Source organism: Pistacia vera, unplaced genomic scaffold (assembly GCF_008641045.1).
Source record: "Pistacia vera cultivar Batoury unplaced genomic scaffold, PisVer_v2 Contig623, whole genome shotgun sequence".
Taxonomy (NCBI): domain Eukaryota; kingdom Viridiplantae; phylum Streptophyta; class Magnoliopsida; order Sapindales; family Anacardiaceae; genus Pistacia; species Pistacia vera.
This window is the reverse complement of record NW_022196472.1, coordinates 455,558-469,302: the sequence shown is the minus strand read 5'-3', so window position 1 is coordinate 469,302 and position 13,745 is coordinate 455,558. Positions and strand designations below refer to the sequence as shown.

The following is a 13,745-nucleotide window of genomic DNA, read 5'->3' as shown; positions in this document are numbered from 1 at the left end:
TGGAAGAAGAAAAGGAGCAGATTCAAGTTCAGAAGATTCTGATGATCCACAAATGGTTCAACACCAACAATTTTGATTCATCCTCTGACTTTCTAATGAAACTACTCCAAGAAAAACCAATCCTTGAGGGAGATTTATGAAACCTGCACATTTGCTCTATTTACTTCAGATCCTATAGTTTTGAGGAAGCTGTGAAAAAGTCAGAATGGTGTAATGCATGGAAGAAGAGCTGCTGGCAATTAAAAAAATGAGACATGGGATTTGGTGAATTTGCCTGAAGAAAATGCCATGGGGCTCAAATGGGGTATCGAAACAATACCATGCAAATGGAAGTATACAGAAGCACAAGGCTCGGTTGGTTGCGAAGGGATATTCCCAACAGCAAGGAATTGATTTTGAAGAAACGTTCTCCCTGTTGCATGCTTTGAAAAAGTGAGAACCTTTTAGCTGGGTGCTTAACTTAATTGGCCTATCTATCAATTGATGTCGTCTGCTTTTTTGAATGGTGAATTGGAAGAAGAAGTTTATGTCTCACAACCTGAAGGTTGTATAGTTAGTGGAATGAAATAAAGTCTACAGGTTGAAAAGACACTTTACAGTTTGAAGCAAGCTCAATGGTCATGGTATGCAAAAATTGACTCCTATTTTAAAGAAAATGGATTTGAAGAGTGACAATGAGCAAATCTTTATTTGAAGAAGGAAGGTAAAAATGACTTTTTGGTGGTGTGTCTTTATTTTTATGATATAATATATATGGGATCATGTGAGGCTACTGTTGCTGAATTTAAATCTTGCTGATGAAGAAATTTGGATGTTAGATTGGGTCTATTGCATTATTTTGGTCTTGAGGTGAAACAAAATGTAGATGGAATTTTTATTTCACAAAGGAAATAGCTATGGATTTTTAAAGAGATTTAATATGATGATTGCAAAGTGGCAGACACCCAATGAATGTGAATGAAAAGCTGAATCTTGATGAGGCACTTCATGTCATTTATGCCTTGGTTTTGGAGCAATTTCATGGAGTTCAAAGAAGCAAGAAGTTGTAGCATTATCAACTCAGAGGCAGAGTCATTGCAGCAACTTCTTAGCTGTCAAGAGTATGGTTAGAAGACTTCTTGTGATTTTCATCAAGAGCAAGTAGCGCAACAAAAACTTTTGTGACAAGAGAGAACTATTGCAATGACAAAAAACCGCCTTCCATAGTAGAACCAAACATATTGACCTCCGTTATCAATTCATTCGAGTTGGTAACAAATGGAATGATTTCATTAAAGCTTGTGTGAACAATGAACAGGTCGACCGTTCTGACCAAGTCTCTCTCTCAGGCCAAGCATGACTACTCAGATTGCACATGGGTTTCAGATTTGAATCAAAGGGGAGTATTGAGAGTGATTCAAAGTCTTAAGGGCAAATAAGTCTTTTGCTGGAGTTGAAATGTCCAAGTGTTTAGTGGCTATTAATTAGGTGACGTGATGAAAGAAGTAAGGCGCAAGTATTTTATGTAGTGCTTTAGTAATTAGGAGTCATGGAGTCATGGCCACCTGTGTAGCCTGTAAGCCTATAAAAGGCAATGTCTTTTCTCATTTATCTTTGTATTGATTCTGCAGTCAATTCCTCTTAACAAATATTATTTTTCTGCTCTTGTTTCCATTCACTAATTCGTGTCCGTCTTCATCTAATCCAACATGTGTTCCATCGGAGTTTGATTGGCGAGGGTGAGTTTCAAGTTCACTGGATGGTTTGAAATCCTTCACATTCTTTCAACTTCATTAAGAAAACCAAACTCCGTAATTATGCCTTGGAGTGAGATTTTGGTAGGGAATTTCTGCTCACATCAAGCCAACAGACTTTCTAGTTTAGCCACCTCACTTGAACAGGAGGATGCAAAAACAAAATTAATTACAATTGAAGCAGCGTTCATTTGGAACACCTCATTTGAATAGAGTTTATAAAAATGGGTTTCATAAGCAAGTCAAATTTGTAAAACAAGATAAGTATTTTAAATTTAAAACTTTGAATAAGCTCAAAAAGAGCTTACGAGAGAAGCTCACATTTTGAATATTCTCAAAGTGGGTAAATAGTGATTTAAATTTCAATAAACATTTTGAAATACAATCAAACAACCTAAAAATAAAATTGCTTATGCCTTTAAATAAACTCTTTTAACTATAGATAAGTCCAACTGAACCACATTGAAATCTCATTAACATAAAAAGTTAAAGTAGAATTATATACTTTTGTGTCTTGATGTAAGTCCACTTCCAATAACGTTCATCGTTTCCCAAGCAATAGTGAGACCCCTTGCATAAATCTCAAAGGTGTTCGCACCAGAAAGCTTATCAACCGAAAATCTTTGCAGTAATATAATTTTATACTAAGTATTAGTATTGAACTTAATAATGGTGCTTATAATAAAAACAGTATTGAAGTGATACAAAAACAATCTGTAAGATATATGGGACTTGCCAGTTTGTTTTGGTTCAAGAAGATTCACCGTTGAGCTGCTCAATCAGATTGTCGGAGGACTTGTTAATTGTGAGTCTGCCTCTTGAAGAATGCATCGAGGTTGTGTGGGAGCTGAACTTGCGCTGAAGCCATCTCGCGATGATCACTCTTCTCTAATTCAAATATGTCTTACTGATGATCTTCGTACATGCAGACCTTGAATTTATGGTTGAGATGGTCGAATAAATTACTAATGGATTTCTACACATTATATGAAAAAGATTTATTCCTTTGATAAGGCATAGCTGGATTATTCCTTTTAAAAACGACAATATGATCATGATAGTAGGTATTGAATCATGTATTCAAAAAAAACAAATAAGATTCCATGCCCACGCTTTTACATGGTATTACCTCAATTGTCCAATATTCAAGGGCAACCTGCTACATTCAAAAATATTGTGGACGATCAAAACTTCACCAAATTTGCATAAAATAATAAACTAAAATATTATATAAATTCTTAAAAATTTTATTTTTATTAAAGAAATAACAGTAAGTTCATTACAATCAAAGCATTGTCTGGTTTCAAAGTAGAATTAGGAAAATGAAGCATACATATATAACTGGTAAGAGCAACGCTATATATACAATAACTATCACGGGCAAACCTAAACAAAAAACATTCATTAGTTATGCTATTTTTTAGTTTTGACTAACTGAATTGTGGTTATATTTCAAGATTTGACCCAACTCTTATATTTTTTGCATATGTATATTAAATATTTACAATCCCTTGAATTAGTTTTCCTAGAATTAATATTAAATTACTTTCTTGCCCTCTAACATTAATTCCTAGTCAGCCCTGTAACATTCCTACAATTGATTTGGAGCCTGCATATTGACATTCACTAGTAAAATAGGAACATACCAACAAAAAAAAAAAAAAAAGTAAAGACAGCAAAATGTTAGCAAAGGCAACTATATTAAATGACAAAAATACCCTTAAAAGACAACGAAAACCGCATTACATTGATACTAATGTGTAACATGTTGAAGGAAAGTGATTCAAATACAAATACATTAGTATTATTTGTGTAATGCAATTCTCATTACTTGTTAAAGGGGTATTCAGTCTCATTTCAAATGTTTCTCAGTCAATACCGTCCTTTTAAGCGAGGACCACATGCTGATATTGAAATGAGTGTCCTTGACTTTAGTCAACTGAACCATAGGGATAAAAATTGAGATTCTCTCAGTACCAGAAAAATCTAGTAAAATGTTATGTTAGGCAACAACATAAACCAGAGAGGGCGCAGAAATCCTGCATAAACACTATACTAGGTTGACATCATCCTCTTGAAACAATCTACAAATCAGGATATATGTCTACGCAACCGTTTTTGTTTCCGTGGCGAACACTAGGAAGACAAAAATTTGTACTGTAAACAACACCATTAAAAAAAATAAAAAAAAACACTGGGGAGGGAAGAAGAGGATCTGTAATGTTTCCAACCATTAGCAAACTTCAAGCAAGTTTAGGCGCGACACAAAAACTCCAATTGAGAACTTCGTGGCACAAACCCGCTACAATCAAGAAAATGAAAGTCAAATTTCGTCAAGCAAGCGGTTGAAACTAGCAAAACAATGCAAGAGATTTCGACCGGTAATTGCTTAAGTTTAAAGACATTGTTAACTCATTATTATAGAGGCGAAGCTTCTACAATGTATCTGCAAAGAGTAGTATCAGACATCCGATTAGCAAGAGATTGTCAGGACATGCCCGAAATTCTAAATTCTAAGACCAAAAAAGGTGAAAAAAAAATTAAAAAAAAAAATATGAAATAAACCATTGATTGAATTGCATTTTCACTTCTAATGATAAAATAACAAAAATAAAAAACAAATCTTCCTTCTATGGAACTCTACACTTAAACATAACCTTAACAAAATACAAATTCCACCAATGTAATCACTGAAACTGCATCACTAAAGCAAGGCTGAAACAAGCTCAATCAATTTGATTCATTAACAATTTAACAAACCCAGAAAAGCAAATTTTGAAAATTTAAGAGAAAATAGGATGTACTTTCTTTCTTTTTTTCCCCTGAAACACTAGAAAATTTTGAAAACACACACTGAAAGTCATATATGGCAACTACAAAAGTTCAAACTAATCTTGCTAAATCTTAAGCAATTATTATCATGATTGTTTTTTTTTTTTTTTTTGGGTATATGTTGATGCAGGCATATCCATAATCACAGGTTGCAGATATATTGAGTGTTTGTTGAGGATTGTCCAAATTCCCAAGAACACAAAATAATATGCTGAGCATTGTCAATTCCCCACACATAGCAAAGCATTTCTATAAACACAATAAAAATATAAAAACAAAGTGCGAGAGATGATACATAATTCAAACAATGAATCCAACATAATTGAAAATCTAAAACCAGAATCATTCGGCATTACTGTTAACTAATCCTTTTACATGTTTGAATCTTTGTTGTATCACAGATTAATTCATTTATGTAATAACTTCTAGCTTGTCAAACTTCTAGCATAAAAAATATATTGGTAAAAAAGAAAGGACGCCAGATTGATAAATGATTTTCCAGGTAAAAGAAAAAAAATATCACTGCCACAACAAGGCAACACATGGACATTGTGGTTTCTACAGGGATGAATGTAGCAAATTAACAAACTGCTTACATTATGCAACAACTCAAACCATGTGAGAGACGGTGAAAAATAATACACAAACACAATAATAGGTTAATAATAATAATCCACTTAAAGCAACAGATACAATAGTTTTACATTTAGATACTAGTAGAACAATGCAACACATTTCAACCAGCATGCTTAAGTTAAAGACCCTGGCAACTTATTAATCATAGAGTCAAAGCTTCCAAAATGTAATTGCACAGAATATCAAACATCAGATGTGCAAGAGATAGTTCAGGAACATGCTGAAATTCCGGTTTCATTTCTAATGAGTTTAACAATAAAACATAAACTCTAGATTAATATGACACTAACCAGATATGTATTATGGGTTGTGCTGGGCCCATTTGGTCAATTGTGTTGGGCTAGGACGGCCAGCATAAGCAATAATAAGCACATCACAAATGGACCGTGCAATGTTGTGCTGGCCCAAAGCCCAAGCACACATGCTCTATGGGCTTAGCACGAATGAGCTTTATGGGCTTGACATGACTGGACTTATTTGGGCTTAACATTGGATTTTTACGATTTAAGTATTTTATTAGGAAAACTACATTAAAATTTTACTTTTTTCTTTCAGAAATCGAGAATCCAGAAGGATAAGACACAAAACAAAATAAGGACCTAACCTAAAGTTGTTCATCGAATGAGACCGAGAACTGAAAAATGTCCATCAAGTATGGGTATGCTCGTTTATGTTTTCTATTTATCATTTTCATTTTTTATGTATAGCAATCTGTGTGATTCATGTCCGTTTACCATTTTTGCAAATTTATAATTAAGAAAAGAGAGAGAATGCGATCACCACCCTTCTAATACTGTATTTGCTCAGCTAACAAAAAGAGCCTTGCCTCAAGACAACAAACAGTACCAAAACCTGGACATGCAACAAACCCAAAATCCTTGTAATTTCCCCAATCTGTTTTTGTTTATAAAGATTTTTGGTTTGTTGCAGGTTCAAGTTTTGGTTGTGATTTTAGAGGCAATGCTCTGTTTGTGGTTAAGCAAATATGTTTTCTGCAAGACAATTGGAGATTCTATTTAAAGTCATCTAGTTCCACTGGCCATTCGGATTACTCAAGGTTTTCGGTTTCCATTGGCTCCCACCTTTTTGGGCATCATCTATAAACATCTAGATTTCGTTTTTGAAGATGAGTTAGATAGTGTTGACAGATTTGTGAATTGTGATCAATTCTCCCCTTTATGTGAACATTTTTTAGATATTCTTATCGAAGCATTTTGTTGGATACTCCAAGACTCATCTACTCTCAATCTCCAAGTATATGCTGAATATAGGAAAGTTCGTTTAGGGAACACTGTTTCGATAGGCTTCCTTATGGTGTCTAATCGGTGAATACTAAGCACAAATTTACTTCAGACTTTCCTTCCCTGATTGATGATGAAGTTTGTTTTAATTTTTGAATGTAACTCTTCTCATTTCATTGTCACCTTAGTGGATGGTTAGTTTGTTACTAGCAGGCTTATAAAGGTTTCGATGATCATGAGTGGTCATATATTACACGAAGAGCATAAGTCAAAATTATTTTCTCAATTTTATTCTTTTATTTGTAAACACAGCATTAATGTTTATTCATTATACCTTTTATGATCAAAGAGAATAAAATAACCATCTTATTTCAGCCCCATGACTCCTAGAGTTTATGATAAGGAAAATGCTAGAGTTACTGAAAAGTTTACACCGAATCTGTGCACCGAATGACGTGACAAAATCCTGACCGTTGATTAATATTAACTGATAATAAATAAACGGTCAGGATTGTGCCACGTCATTCGGTACACAAATTCGGCGCACACCCATCGATAACTGTAGCATTACTCTTATGATAATGATTCATGTTCCTTCCCACTTCCTTGTTCTTATGATAATGGATTTTTACATATCACGTAGACTTTACCCCTTTGCCATTTGGACCATCTTATGTTTCTTCATGGGTTGCTCTTATTTGCCCTTTTTGGGCTTGACACTTTTTCCTTTGCTGGGCCTTTTGTTTTGGGTTCCTTAATCCTTTCGTATTTAGTCCAACAAACGTTATCTATCCTATTTAAATTTTTGCTTGTATTAATTGTCCTAATATTTATTTTTTTTTTTGGCCTACATCAATTATACTATCATTTAATGTCTCTACCTATATTAAATCTCTTAAGAGCATCTCCAAATGACTATTTATATGACTCAAACTTTTTATTATAAAGAGTTTATCCATAAAAATAAGAGTCCAACAGACTCTTTATTTTTTAAATATAAATTAAAGAGTGAGTTGCGTTCTCCACATCTAAAGAGTCAAATTTCACTCTCTATCCTAATTTTAATTAATAAATTACAAGTTTCTATGCATTTTATTTATTAATTCTCTCCTCTATTAAGTCTCATAATTTAAAGAGCATTGGATTTGAATAAAAATTTTGTTCTTTATATTTACAAATTAATGAAGATACTTTTTATTTATATGAAAGATGCTCTTTAAAATATAGAGCGCTATTGGAGATGTTCTAAGAGCATCTTTAATAGTGCTCTTTATTTCAAAGAGCATCTTTCATATAAATAAAGAATATCTTCATTAATTTCTAAATATAAATAACAAAATTTTTATTAAAATCTAAAAGACTCTTTAAATTTTAATTCTTCCTTTTGCATTTTCCCACAAAGCATTTATGTTTTAGAAAAAAGAAAATAGAGCATGAATATATAAACAACTCAAAAGACCGTTGTGGGGAGGAAAAACGTTTTCTCAAGAAAGAGACTTAATAAAAAGAGAATTAATAAATAAAATGCAAAGAAATTTGTAATTTATTAATTAAAATTAAGAAAAAAAAGTCAGAGCATCTCCAAATGACTCTATATATGACCCAAACTCTTTATTATAAAAAGTTTATCCATAGTCTAATAGACTTTTTATTCTTTAAATATAAATTAAAGAGTAAGTTTGACTCTCCACATCTAAAGAGTCAAATTTCACTTTCTATCCTACTTTTAATTAATAAATCATAAGTTTATATGCACTTTATTTATTAATTCTCTCCCCTATTAAGTCTCTTTCTTGAAAAAAAACTATGAAGAAAAAAATTAAAATCATAAATGCTTTGTGGAAAAATGTAAAATGAAGAATCAAAATTTAAGGAATCAATTGGATTTGAATAAAAATTTTGTTCTTTATATTTAAAAATTAATAAATACGTTTTTTTTTTATATGAAATATATTCTTTAAAATAAAAAGCATCATTGGAGATGCTCTAAGTACCAAACTTAATGTACCTCTTTAATAGCAACCCTCTTAAACATAAATAAAAACCATTAATATAAGAATAACTTAGAATTAAGTTATCAACAACCCTTTAAATTTTCAAAACAAAGAATTAATTAATTTNAAAAAAATTAAAATCATAAATGCTTTGTGGAAAAATGCAAAATGAAGAATCAAAATTTAAGGAATCAATTGGATTTGAATAAAAATTTTGTTCTTTATATTTAAAAATTAATAAATACGTTTTTTTTTTATATGAAATATATTCTTTAAAATAAAAAGCATCATTGGAGATGCTCTAAGTACCAAACTTAATGTACCTCTTTAATAGCAACCCTCTTAAACATAAATAAAAACCATTAATATAAGAATAACTGAGAATTAAGTTATCAACAACCCTTTAAATTTTCAAAACAAAGAATTAATTAACTTATTGAGAATCAAGGTTGATGTCAATAATTTTGAAAGTATGTTGCATTAATTTTAAAATGATTATACACAAAAGCTGAGAACATATCAAGTTATTCTTACAACCTACAATGTCATTGAGAATATAAGCGGGATAAATCATCACTATGGGCTATTTTGAGTAGAAAAAGTGAGATAAAATCAACTTCTAGTACTACTAGGTATTATGTGCAAACTGATTATCAACCTGTTTTGACTTTGGATGAGATGAGAATTAATTTCATCATGGTAGAGAGTACATGAAAGAGGTTATTGTTGAGTTGGGCTTTAGTTAATTCCCTTCTATATGAAGGCGTTAAGCCTAACAAATTAGATCCAAAATTTGTTTGCAATAAAAAACCCAAATAGTTTTTTATCTTATCTTCATATTTCTTCACAGTTTCTCTTTGTTTTTGCCTCTCAAACATATATGGTGGTAGAAAGAAAATGAATGATGGCTGGTGTAGAAATGATAGCAGCTGGAAACACACTCTCTCTCTCATTTTTGGTTGTTGGATGATGAAGAACAAGATGAAGATAAGATAGTTATCTAAGTTTTTTATTGCAAAAAAATTTTGGGTCTAATTTGTTAGGCTTAACATCTCCATATGAGAGAGAATAAAGTAAAGCCCAACCCATTGAAATCCAAGCATTGTAAGGCAGTCACTTGTGGGTTAAAAAATAATTTAAAACTTTTTCTAATGAATATAACCCATAATGATGATTCATTCTCCACATACCAATAACATTATAGGATTTCGAACAACTTGATACATTTCTAAGCTTTTAGTCAATATTTATAAAGATCAGGCAATATCTTTCAATATCACTACATTAATATCAATTCTTAACAACTTAATTAATTCTTAATTTTAAAACTTTAAAAGTCTTTTGAAAACTCAATTCTCAATTATCTTTACATATTTTTTTTTAATTTATGTTTAAGAGAGTTATTGCCATTAAAGTACAAAAAAGCTTTCGATAATTAAAACATTTAATAAAGGCAAAGAAATCAAATGATAGGGAAAATTACTTACACAAAACCTTTTTATGGGTATGAATTGCAATATGACCTCCTTTTTATGGTTCTTTTATGTAAGACCATCTTCAAATTTTTCCATTTTTACCCCGCTTTTTTCACATCACTTCCACCACTTAAACCCTTCACTCTAGAGCCTTGAAAGACAAAAAAAAAAACCAAACAAATGGCTTAATTTCCACCTTAGCAAGAGTGGACATTATGAACCCAAAAAAATGCTATTTCATTTAATCTATTTACTTTTGGAAAATATATATTTTTTTAATATAATATAAATAACTAAATTATTTTTTATTTTAATATTTACTGATAAATGCTAGAAAATGCACTTATACCCAGTGTTTTATTAGTATTATTTGTAGGAAATTAAGTTTAAGTTGTAGAATTTGGATTAATTATTTCGTAAATATATTTTATGGGATCATGGGTATTATTTCGTAAATATATTTTATGGGATCATGGGTATATTTTGTAAATTTACAAAACATACCCATGATCCCATAAAATATATTTACGAAATAATTAATCCAAATTCCACAACTTGAACCTAATTTCCTACAAATAATACCAATAAAACACTAGGTATAAATGCATTTTCTAGCACTTATAATTTATTCTTGTTTTTCCTCAATTAAATGAAATTTAAATTAAATTCCAATATTATATATTAAATAAATAAATAAATCTCAATTTAAAAAAAAAAGTGCTTTTTTAGTAACTTCAAAAATATTCCAAAATAAATTGAAAATAAATAGTACTTTTATTTAAATTTAGAAAATGCCAATATTAAATTAACAATAATTCTCCTTTATTTAGTGAAATTATATTGAATTATGAGATACTGGAATTTCATTTAAATTATATTTAATTAAGGAAAAATAAAATTGGATATTACAGTTTTATTTATAATAATAAATAATATTAATAATTATATCTTATTGCAAATTAATTAAATTAAATAAATCAAATTTATTAGAATAATCAAGTTAAATAATAAAATAATAAAATAAAATATGTAAAAGTTCATTTAAAAAAATTAACATTTTTTTGGCCAACAAAACCCACTCAAGCGCCATCTGAGTCACTTTAGCGCTCACATGGGTTCTTCACCAAGCACTAGAGTGAAGAATGTTATCTAGAAGAATGGAAGAAGTGAAGGAAAAGGGATTAAACAAGGAAAAGAATTGGGTGAAGTCTAACATAAAACACCGAAAAAGAAGGGCTAAATGCAAGGTAACATTAATTCAACCCGACTCCAATATCATGTTCATGTCATATTGCTACAGTATTCACACCGTGCTAGACTCATGTTGTGCCGTGTCGTGCTAGCTTGTCCCATTTACATGTCTAATGCTAACTAAAGAAACTGTAACTCTTATTAATTCAAATTAACTTGTGATATGGCAATCTAGTGCAGTGCTTCATGGTACAATTTAAAATATAGAGATGTTCTCAATTTAATGGATTTAATCTCCAATATATGTCATCTCATCTACTGAATTCAAGATCATTTTGAGATTACAATTCACGAACACAAACGTGACCATGAAGCCATGGCTAACAACTTGGAAAACTCAAGGGATTGGGGATGGTAAGGATTACAGTACTATTGGCCTTCATTTTAATTACCTTCTGCAAATTCTTTAATTTCTAAATGAAGGATTAACAAGAAACATTTTAAGATTTGTTTTAATTCTTATATTTTGAATTGATGAAACTGTTTTCGTTTGTTACCAATGTTCTTTCCAGTATCTTATGTGTTATATCACTTATATATATCTAGAAAAAAAAAATGACTTATTATCATAAATTTTTATTTTTAATTATTCATATCCTAAGGTATTAAAAACTTCATTCAAGCTTCAGGTTAACATATTTATCTCTCCATATGTTGCACTTGTTCTTAAGTGTTGTTTAAGGATCATGCTAAAAACTGAACCATCATAAGTTTGAGTAAGAAAATAGGACAAAACATGGAGCATCTGAGAAAAAAATCCTTGCACAACATACACCATAGTCTAATTAATCAAAAATATTGTGAAGGAGCACCAAGGAAGAAAAGGCATATATATCACTAGGAAAAATTTGAACACCACATATTCAAAGCCTAATAATAATATTTCTAAATCTTAAACACTGATCTATTACACAAGATGACTAATGTTAGCATATTCCACACCTCAGAGGTTCAAAAATTTTGTTTCATGAAGATTTCAGAAAAACTTGTCCGTAAAGAATTTAAACCTTACAAAACGATCCAGATCCTAAAAAACATTTCTCCTCAACTAGTTCTCCAGTAAATGACCACAAGTTAAAACAAAGCATAGAAAACGATTTCAGAGTTTGTTCTGCAATTAGAATGCTACATGCGATGCTACTGTCAAATCACAAGCAATGCTAGTTACAGGGCAGGAACTAAGCCCCACCATAATATAGCAAAATGCATTGCTATCAGATACAATATTGAATCTACATTTCCCCAAATAACAATTTCATACATACAACTAAACATTCTTAACACCATCTAATCTCACAACATCAACATACAATGTACAGTGATAATATAATATTTCAATCAATTAACCCATCATAATTGAAAATTAAACAAAGAACCATACCCCATTACGGTTGCTCCTGGTGGCGGTGGCGGCATACCCAGATGTGGCGATGCAAATCCTGGAATTCTAGCACCAGGAGGTGGTGGCATCCCCAGACGAGGAGGCAGAGAGTTGAGCATTCCTGGCCTAGCAGGGGGAGGAGCCAGAGGCCCTCCAGCAAATTGCTGCGGCGGCATCTGGAATTGCTGCAGAGGCCTAACCCCAGAAGGCGTCGGCACCTGTGGCACTAGACCCCGCGCCATAGGGGGTGGACCCTGTCCCGGAAAAGCCCCAGGCGGCATCTGACCCGGGGGACGAATCACCGGAGGCCCACCAACACCAGCCTGGTAACTCAACGGAGGCACAGAAGCTGCGGCTGCATCATGCCAGGAGCCGAACCACCAACCCCGCGAACTGGTCCAGCAAGACCGGGCTGAGCCTGGACAAGCGGAGCGCTGGGAACACCACGGCCGGCAGCTCGGCCAATGCCGGGTCCAGCAACGGCAGAGGCCGAGACAGCCTAGGCACGTGACTCTTCAGGAGGGGGAGGGCCTTCGACGGTCATGGAAATTACCTCTTCGCCTCTGAGAAGTACGAGACCGATAGTGCGACGGTCATCGCACTCCTCGCTGGTGCTGTTCTTCTTGCCCTTGGCGGGAGGAAGCCTGCGAAATTCTTCGCAGTCGCCGAGTACGAGGTTCACGTGACGATCGAAGGCCACAAATTTGCCGACTAGTTAACGACCATCTTGGATGGTAACGCGCATCCGGTAGTTTATAAATTAAAGCATTTTTTTAACTCTTTGACACCGACATTGTTGCTGCTGTTGTTGAATTTAGGGTTAGGGTTTTGATTTGTCTCTCTGGTCTTCTTCAAATCGAAGACCGGAGAAACGTTTTAAGCGAAGCGAGTGGAAGAGAGTTATTAAATCTCGATTCTTGAGGGTTTTCAATCAGGCGGGGCGGAATGGGACAAAAATTCAAACATAAGAGGGCTTAACAAAATGAAAATATATACTGCTTTTCCAGAAAACGCCCCAAAGGTTTAGTTGATTTTTGTCACAAATTACCAATGCTCTGAAAACCAGACCAGACTAGCCGGTCGAACCGGTCCAACCATGGACCAGCCTTTTTTCCAGTCCAAGATTTCAATTTCATAGTTCATTCAAATCTCTAGTTTGATTATCGACAAACGATGGGCTACCAAGTATCGGAGTTAGAGGG

At 32.7% G+C, this 13,745-nt stretch overlaps 1 pseudogene; it reads right to left on the bottom strand.

Annotated features, from left to right (window-relative positions):
- Positions 1–3,897: 3,897 nt before the first annotated feature.
- Positions 3,898–13,312, bottom strand: LOC116111036 (annotated as a pseudogene).
- Positions 13,313–13,745: the final 433 nt, after the last annotated feature.